The sequence below is a fragment of the Corylus avellana genome, chromosome ca7 (assembly GCF_901000735.1).
Source record: "Corylus avellana chromosome ca7, CavTom2PMs-1.0".
NCBI classification, from domain to species: domain Eukaryota; kingdom Viridiplantae; phylum Streptophyta; class Magnoliopsida; order Fagales; family Betulaceae; genus Corylus; species Corylus avellana.
In genome coordinates this window covers 28,113,936-28,122,619 of record NC_081547.1, presented here as the reverse complement: position 1 = coordinate 28,122,619, position 8,684 = coordinate 28,113,936, and the positions used below count along the sequence as shown (strand labels likewise).

General features: G+C 34.7%; 2 long non-coding RNA genes across 2 annotated transcripts; one reads left to right on the top strand and one right to left on the bottom strand.

The window, feature by feature from the left end:
- Positions 1-1,259: 1,259 nt before the first annotated feature.
- On the top strand, positions 1,260-3,952 carry LOC132186069 (uncharacterized). Its single transcript, XR_009440701.1, has 3 exons — positions 1,260-1,291; positions 2,648-2,778; positions 3,889-3,952. It is a non-coding gene; the product is annotated as an uncharacterized LOC132186069 (long non-coding RNA).
- Positions 3,953-5,612: 1,660 nt separating this feature from the next.
- LOC132188437 (uncharacterized) lies at positions 5,613-7,533 on the bottom strand. The gene is made up of 3 exons (XR_009440883.1): positions 7,252-7,533; positions 6,401-6,813; positions 5,613-6,110 (listed from the first exon to the last, which is right to left on the bottom strand). It is a non-coding gene; the product is annotated as an uncharacterized LOC132188437 (long non-coding RNA).
- Between the last annotated feature and the right edge of the window lie 1,151 nt (positions 7,534-8,684).

Here is an 8,684-nt window from a genome sequence, read left to right as displayed (position 1 = left end):
AACTGAAATAAATTCAACTATGACCTCTTTAGCCTATATAAGAACCTGATCCTACTTCAAAATGTAATCAATTTAGTAGATTGGAATCATTGCCATGTGTCATATATGTACATGAGGAACAAAAGCTTTCAATCATATGTAATTTGGTTTGGATGTTGAGTGACCTATGCCAAAATGTGCATGGCTTTAAGCTTTGGTTAGTCTTGGCTGCTTTCAACCATATATAATTTGGTATAGGCATTTAGTCATATGCAACCTTTATTTTAATGATTCATGAGTAATTCATATGAATATGGTTTCCTGTTGCCTGCGGTTGGATTGAGATCTGTTGATTCTAAATAGTTTTTTGCCGCAATTCCAAGTTATAAGATTGAAGTCTTGTGGTGGCTCAATATACAATCCCTGAAACATTCAAGAGAACTGGCATATAGCTGAATGAAGAGAAGAACCTAAAACGCATACCTAAACATGCCCTAAATGTCGAACGCACACCTAAATATGCCCTAAATGTCATTGAAAGGCTTCCAAGTTCCAACTACATCCAAACCTAAAACAACTTCAATTAAGATACTATTGGGGTTCAGGGTTTTGGAGTCCGCTTTTGTCACTCATAAATTATATGGTTGGGATGAGCGGATTAAGTCTGTCTTTTCGCGTTTTTATTTCATGTCAACGAACAGTTACTTAGAATGCGTTACATCAATCGATGTAAAATAAATATAATAAATGCGCGTGAAGGGAATTATTATTTTTCAAACAATTATCAAATAAAGTCAAATTTGATTGCTTAAAAAAAAAAAAAAAAGTCAAATTTGACTTAAGAAGGCTTTATTAACCTTTCAACTCTCACTTGGTTCCCACTTCCCACTAAAAAATATCTTCATGACTTCACCCCTTTTAATAGTTATTACCCACGCAGCGACGAACCAAAGAAACCCGCAAAAGTCCCTTGCCCGTCTGGTCATAGAAACTCCGATCACTGGATGAATGGTCCGGTGACTGGAACGTTGAGCCAAAAAACACCATACATCCATTAAAATTACGTAAATAGCCTACCAGAAGTCCTTCCTGGGTTGAATGGATCCCCAGGAGGCCTCTCCCATGAAGACCGAGAGAAGCCAAAAGAAGGGCCTCCCCTTTGTATTGTTGCGATGCAGTCTGGCCGTTCTCTTCCCTATCATTATCTTCTTTTCCATGTCGTTTCTGGTTGGCTTTGTAGCAGTTTTCGCCACGAATTCACAAATTAGCATCCCAATTTTCGTGCCCTCTCAATGCAAGATAGTCTCCAGCAGTGAGTCTTCTAAAAATGTACTCTTTTTTTTTTGGTGCTTTGAATGCTTAGAAAATGCATGTTAGCAAAAGAAAATGTAATTTGTGCCTGATTTGACTTACATCTGGTTTGATGGGATGTAATTATGAACCATTTAATTTCCCTTAATTTTCTCGTGAACCAAACATAGGTTTTGCTGGTAGTGCTGAACAGTTGAAGGCCCATATGTGAAAATATTACTTTTAATAGTGTGCTGAATTATGAGAACTATTAAACTATGTTTTTGACAATGTCAGCAAAAGTTGAAACATCGGTTAACTTGTCAGATAATGAGAAATAGGGAAAGAGTTCAGTTACATGTTTTTGAAACAAAGCATGATACAGTTGCACTGCTGTTACAGTGATATAAAGTTCTGTCGTGGTTTTGTTGAACCCTTTTCTGATGACTGAGAGGAGGTTCTCCACCATATATCATACTGTGTTAAGTTGGGTTTTTGGGAAGGTTAACACAAGCCGTCTATTTGGAATTAGCTATGGAAACTATGTCAAATTGTTAATCTTGAAAGACAACTATAGTTGTAGGACGTTTGTTGTTCTTTGTTGTAGTTTCTTATGCAACTCTTAAAGTTTCAGTAGACTTTTGATGTGGTGGTCATGTGCTGTCTTACGAAGTAAAGTGTAGCAGATGAACTTTATGTCTGTTGTATGTTTCCTGTTATTGTTTTTTATTCTCTTTAAACCATTCTTGTGTTTGCGACTACCTCATTCTTTCTTCTTGATGATTGATGCACTTGCTCCATTTTCTCAAACCGCTGATGCTTTGCAACTAATTTTATTGGACATTTCACATGTCATGGCTTATCTTCAACTGATTTTTCAGCATGTAGATCTAAGATGAGACCTTAAGGATTGGACATGGGAACTGTGATACTTCACATTTGAACTTTTTGATCTATACAGCACTACTTTTTAATTCCATTGTCTCCACCCCGTAGATCTAAGATTAGATCTTAGGATTGGACGTGGAAACTGTGACACTATACATATGAACTTTTTGATATTTGCAGCACTAATTTTGATTAATGAGAGATCAGTGATTTTTCACCTTGTTGAAGAGGATCAAAGATAATATTGAAAAACAGAATTTCAGTTAATGCATTTAAATTTACCATAATCAATCTGTTCTGAAAATATGAACTCTGATTAGGTAAACACATGCGATATAGTTTATGTCCATTTTGTTTCATTTTATTGTTTTGAGAATGTCATTACTTGTTACACTTTTGCTCTGTGTAAGTTTCATTTGATCAAGTATTTCATCTCATTTCAAAATTCTAAGCATCATGTGAGCTGTAATAAAGTATAATCTGCTTGAAGGTGTGGATCTTAGGTCCGCTAAGGTCTGTGAACTTGGACTGTTCAATTATAAAGCCAAGCATGTGTTTTACCCCCTTGAGAGAAGTAAGTTTCGGTGCCGTTATGACTACTATTGGGCTTCAATATTCAAGGTAATAGTAATGCATCCCCAAAGTGCCTTTTTTCTGTAATATTCTTCTTTTTAAGCATCATTTTACCAAGTAGGCACTGAAAGTAGCAACTATGAATTCATGTTCATAGTATTACGATTTACTTGAACTGGTTCTATATTCTATGTCTTGGACATTTTAGCTGAGTACCAATAGTGAGGCATTCTTAAAAGCCAACATATTTTTCTTAAGTAATGACTCTCGAGTTGTTTTCACCTAGCAGATTCCCATTATTTTGTGTATTGAATCGAAAAAAAATCTATACTAATGTGTGAGGTTCTCAAATAATGTTAAATTTGGTAAGGGATGGTATAATAGTTTGTCTTTGGCATGATGTATAGTGCAGGAGGTGGCATTGAAGAAGTTATCTCTCGATATGTTTTTCTTGGCTGAGATTAGGATGTTTCTGTTGCCTCATATTTATGTATTTTGGGACAAGGGGGCAAATATTGGAATCTATGCTTCGATGTAGCTTTTCAGTATTGGGAGTCAGAATCAATGGATTCTTTGTTGCAGTTGCTGCATTTTAATTATCCTTTTGGGTTGTGTGAGAATAGATTGTGGAGGCTGGCTGCCAATGTAAGGTTTTTTGTATGTCTAATTATGGTTTATTGAGAGGCCATTGCTATGTTTCCTTGGAAGAGTATATGGGGTGTTAAACTGCCTGAGAAAGTTGCATTCACTATTTTGAAAACAGCCCAGTGAAAAGTTTTGATAGTTGATTGAGAAAGAGAGGGAAGAATATCCCCTAGACACTACTGGAGGGAGGGGGATGGGGCGTGGCCCTCCTAAAATTCTTGGAAACAAAAAAAGTGTTGAGACTTTTAGTTCAAAGCCTTAACACTCTAGTGGTTGGCCCTGAAAAAAATCGCAAAATATATATATGGTGAATTTTGAGCTCACAAATAATTCTCCAATGTTGTCATTCTTTTTGTATCACACACTCTCTTGACTGCTGCGTTAAGATTTTTATGTCCATCTTTATATTGGTACATACATGCACTTGGACTGGACGTGTGCATAAATGCATAAGTTTATGAACATAGGTAAACTACATTAGTCTAATCTGAAATTTTCTTTGTAACATTGCAGGTAGAATACAAAGATCATTCTTCTGGTCAGATACAACTTGCTTTTGCAGAAGCTCCAAGTGAAGCACTTCCTCTTAATTGTAGGCCTAATTTTGGTGCTGCATGGTTGACCAAAGATAAATTCAAGGTAGTGGTTGCAAAGCTTCTAGTCTGAGTCATGATGTGGTACAGGCTTGAACTTAATATTAATTTGTTACTAGATTTAGCCGGATGTTATATATTTATATATATATATATATATATATATTTACATATGGTCATTTGCTTTGCATTATTTGGTAGCCTGGCAGAGGTGGTCTGTGATGTGGTGTCTTATCACTAAATCTGGAACTTCTAGTTTGTGCTTCATACTTTGATGTGCTAGTTTATTCACAGAGTGGTTTTACTTTTGAAGAGTTATTCTAAAAAAATCTATTTCGTCGTAAAAAAAAAAAATGCGTCTAGTTTATTTTCTGCTTATTTTGATTGTGGTGATTTTATCTTTATTAATTAAATGGCGTAATAATTGGTTTGGTAGACTTAATTGTTAAACTTGGGGTTAGAATCATATTTTTCAATTTGATTATATTTCTTGCCTATGAAATCTTAAAATTTGATCAGCAATTTCTCATTACAGGCTGATCTTGCCACTGATAGCCAAATATCGTTTTGTTCAATGTGAACTTCTCTAATGGTCTTCTACAAGATGTGTTCATGGGCAATACATGCACTCGATGTTGGGTTTGGTTTTAACTGTCTACTAGTTTATATGGTTTTCTCTGTGTACAAAAGGGATCATCTTACTATACTGAAGCTAATGTTGAAGTTGACTTGATTTGTAAGTCCAAACATATTAAATGAGAATATGTCTGTAACAGCTCATTTAATCTAAAGATCATTTCTTTTTTCAATCTGTATTAGTTCAAAGCTCTTTCAAACTTGAATATTCAAACACTAGAGAAAGGAAAAATTATCCTCTCCAATTAAAGGGCTTGAGAAGACCCGTGAAAACAAAGAAAATAAAGCATAATCATCATTCATAAAAGTTAAGAGGATTTTGGAAATGCTGGTTCCAAAATATGCATTTGTACACACTTTTCATACAGGAAAAAGCAACGAGAAAATATTTTATCTAATAAAAAAGAAATATCTACTTCCATTCTCTTACGCATGGTTTATTCATCTCCGTACAAAGAAGCATGTTACACAATCATTTTTCAACTATGTTTTTTTACAAATTTAATAGTAGATTTGCCAAAAAAGAAAAGAGACAAAATGTACAAGAAATAATTTTGTTCAAATATTGAAAATACTTGTTAGACGAGAATTACCAAATAATTTTAAAATATGGTCCCTAGTCCTTACTACTAAAACACTTTCCAAAACAAATCACAAAATACTTCAATATATATATAATGCCTAATCTTTGGTGGACCTGGTGGTTACAAAACAAGATATAGAAACCACCACCTGTTAAGTGACACCTATAATAAACTCAATTTTTTTCAACCATTTTTGTTTTGTTTCTTTTTATCTTCTTTAAATAGTACTCAATTTTTTACTTGCTCAAAACTTTCAAATGTAAACCCACCAGATACACCTTAATTTCACCTTTACAAAAACTCCTTTCAAAACACAACCGAAAACACTATTCAGACAATTTATTAAGCACACCCACTACTTTCTTCTTTTTTTTTAAAAAAAAAAAAATGAATAAAAGGGAAGCTGAACAAGAAGACCTTAACCTGGTTCAAACATAGCAATATATAAAAGAAGAATAAAATGATAATCACGAAAGGAAATGCACTCTAACAACAATAAGAGAATCACATCTGATTGTGTGTAAGAAAAATTTCAAATACATAGTCTAATAAACCACTCAAAAGCGTAAAACAACCGTTTTTCATTAGTCTCTAGGGATGCCACTATGGAATCGATGACTTCATGAAGCACAAGAGGCTGCTCCTTTCAGGAAGAGGATTCAACAAAAATAGGCAATAAGAAAAGAAGCATACAGCTGGCCATACTGCCCATGCGACTTAAAAGACGAGTCTCTTTTAATTTTGTTTTTTTTTTTTTGGGTCGCCTTTCCAATTTTTTTCCCTTTTCTGTTAATGAATTGTTACAATTGTCCAGACGATCGCGCAAGGATGTGATCTGTGGAATCCCCAATACTCTTGGCTGCATCCAGGATACATGCACTGTTCCCTCAACTTGATCAATTAGGCCCTCAATCAGATGAACCTGCAATAAAATTCTCTCAGTGGTTTGTATTCAATCAAAAGTTGTTCCACAAAAATTGTGTAGTTGGTGAGGGAACGAAGTTTTCTTCTTTGATGCAAATGGTGTGAATAAGTTTTTTTGCAATCCCTAGATAATTTAATGAGAAACATATAATGTTAAAAGTGATTAAACAAAAGAACTGATGTTGCAAGAAACATGCCAAGTAGGAAAGTCGCAAAGGTAGTAAACATTCACAAAGCATTTAAAGATCAATTACTCTTCATTAATATTTCAAGGGCATGGGGACTTACAGAAAGGCTCTTCATAAGAAGATGCTCCACCTCCTCGATAGAAAGTTTTGTGCGCTCTACAATGATACTCAAAGGTATAGTTCGATCATTAGATGACCGGCTGCAAGGAAACATGTAGCAGTTAATCAATTATGCCAATTGTATCGGGAAAGACTTGTTCCTCTGGCACAAATCAAAGGTAGAACCAAAAAAAAAAAAAAAAGACAAATGCTAAACCTGAAAATAATTTCCATCAAGCAGAGAATATTTATCTTTTCCACCAGCTTTTTCTCATTCTTAACTAATGCTGGTTGAGCCCTCAGAGCAGCATTGTGCACATGACATAGTTCCTGATAATGAACTAAATCACCAGAGTTGAATGCCTAAAGAATATAGTAGAGCCACTCAACCTTTGTCCCTAGAAGACTCTTAATCTGCAGAAAGTAAAAGATGTCACCACCCATCATAGCAGGCTGCTAAAAAGAAGCATCTAAAAATTTAGAAAGAGAAAAGACTCAGTATCGAAAATCGAATTCATGTCACATCAAGAAACTCTTTCAAATGATCCAATACTCCAGGAAAATGACAGAACCACCAAGAACATAAAAAAATAAAAACTCTAGAGCAATGCGTGACGTGTAAGCCATTAAAATCCAAATCCAATTTCCATCCTTTTTGAGTTGGTCATACAAGCCTTCAACAATATAAATAAACAAACTAATGAAATGAAATTAAGCATATACCAGTGCATACTATATTGAATGTCAATTCACACGTCCATTTCGTGCCTTAAATCTGTTTATAAAAATCTAACTTTCAAGCCTTAGCCACCTCCAAGTAGAAAAAGTTTGTTGTTTACAGAAAATACTTACCAACTCAAAAGTATGTTTTCAGTTCGATCTTCTAATTTGAAACTAAGGTCCTTGTTTAGTCCATGCCGAAGGTTATCTCCATCAAGGACATAGGACAGCTTTCCCCTAGAATGCAGTTCTCTACTTAATGAGCATGCCAGTGTGCTTTTCCCTGAACAATTTGTACAAAAAGCTTCAGCAAGACATAGCAACTACATCCAGCATAGCATACTAGAATACACCTCAAATCTTTAATTAACTAGGAAATTCATCAAGGATACATCATAAGAACACCTTGTTCACTTCTCAACATATTGGTAATGTAATGCTACAAATAAGGCGTGTAAGAAGGCAACATTTCTAATCGTTTTATGGATTCCACAGCTGGTGATTAATTCACCAAAAAATTATCTTCAGAAAGACACGAAGGAATCATTGGTAAAAATGTTGGCATTCAGTTCTCATTATTGAACTGCTGCATTAAACCTCTACATGATAAGAGGACAGGATGGATTGCAAGAATTAGATTCAACCAAAATACACTAGCTTCCTGGTGTAAATTTTTACTATTCAATTTTTTTTGTTTTTTTCTTTTAGCTACTCAAAGATGCAAATTTTGTTTATTCTAAAACTAGCTCAAAATGAAACAATGCAACTACAGCTACATTCACGTTATCCATCATCTAAAAAAGGCACAAAACTACACATGGTACCTGAGCTAAACTGTACACGTAAACAAGGGATCCCAAGTCCTCCTATAGTCTCTGTTCATATAATTAGGCTCTAAAAGCAATAGTTATCATCTGTGAACCAGCTAGGCTGGAAGTATTGGTTAATTCATAGCCCAGTTTATAAGCCAGTCTATTCACGTTGTGGACTGAAATAACAATAGAAGCAGTTAAAACCTAACTAAACTACAGGTTTTTAGCAGAACCAAGTCCTGTATTGCACATTCCAACTTCATTAGATTGAATGAGTGATGATTACAAAACTATAACATTGATTCTAGAATGGAATGACTCAACTCAACTTAACAACTAACTAAGGTCAACTATGAATCATTACCAACTAACGAGGAGTACCATATGTATTCGTTTTTATCATTCCATCCTATCTAAATTTATACTTTTTATCGCTTCTCTACTTAACATATCCTTCTTCATGACTTCTTCCATGTTATTTTAGACCTTTTTTTACCTCTTTTCACTATATTAACTAGAATTATATCACTCTCTCACTGGTGTTTTACTGGGTCTCCATTACACAAGGTCCAATCATCTTGAGTGACTCAACCTCATCTACTTCCCAATGAGAACCACCCACACACAAAAAGGTAAGAAAGAAAAAGGCCGGGGCATCTTTTTGTCTATAGATCACCCAAATCATGAACTAGCTCACTGCATCCAAAACCAATCCAAAATGATACAGGTTCAATGACAACAATAGATGTAAGC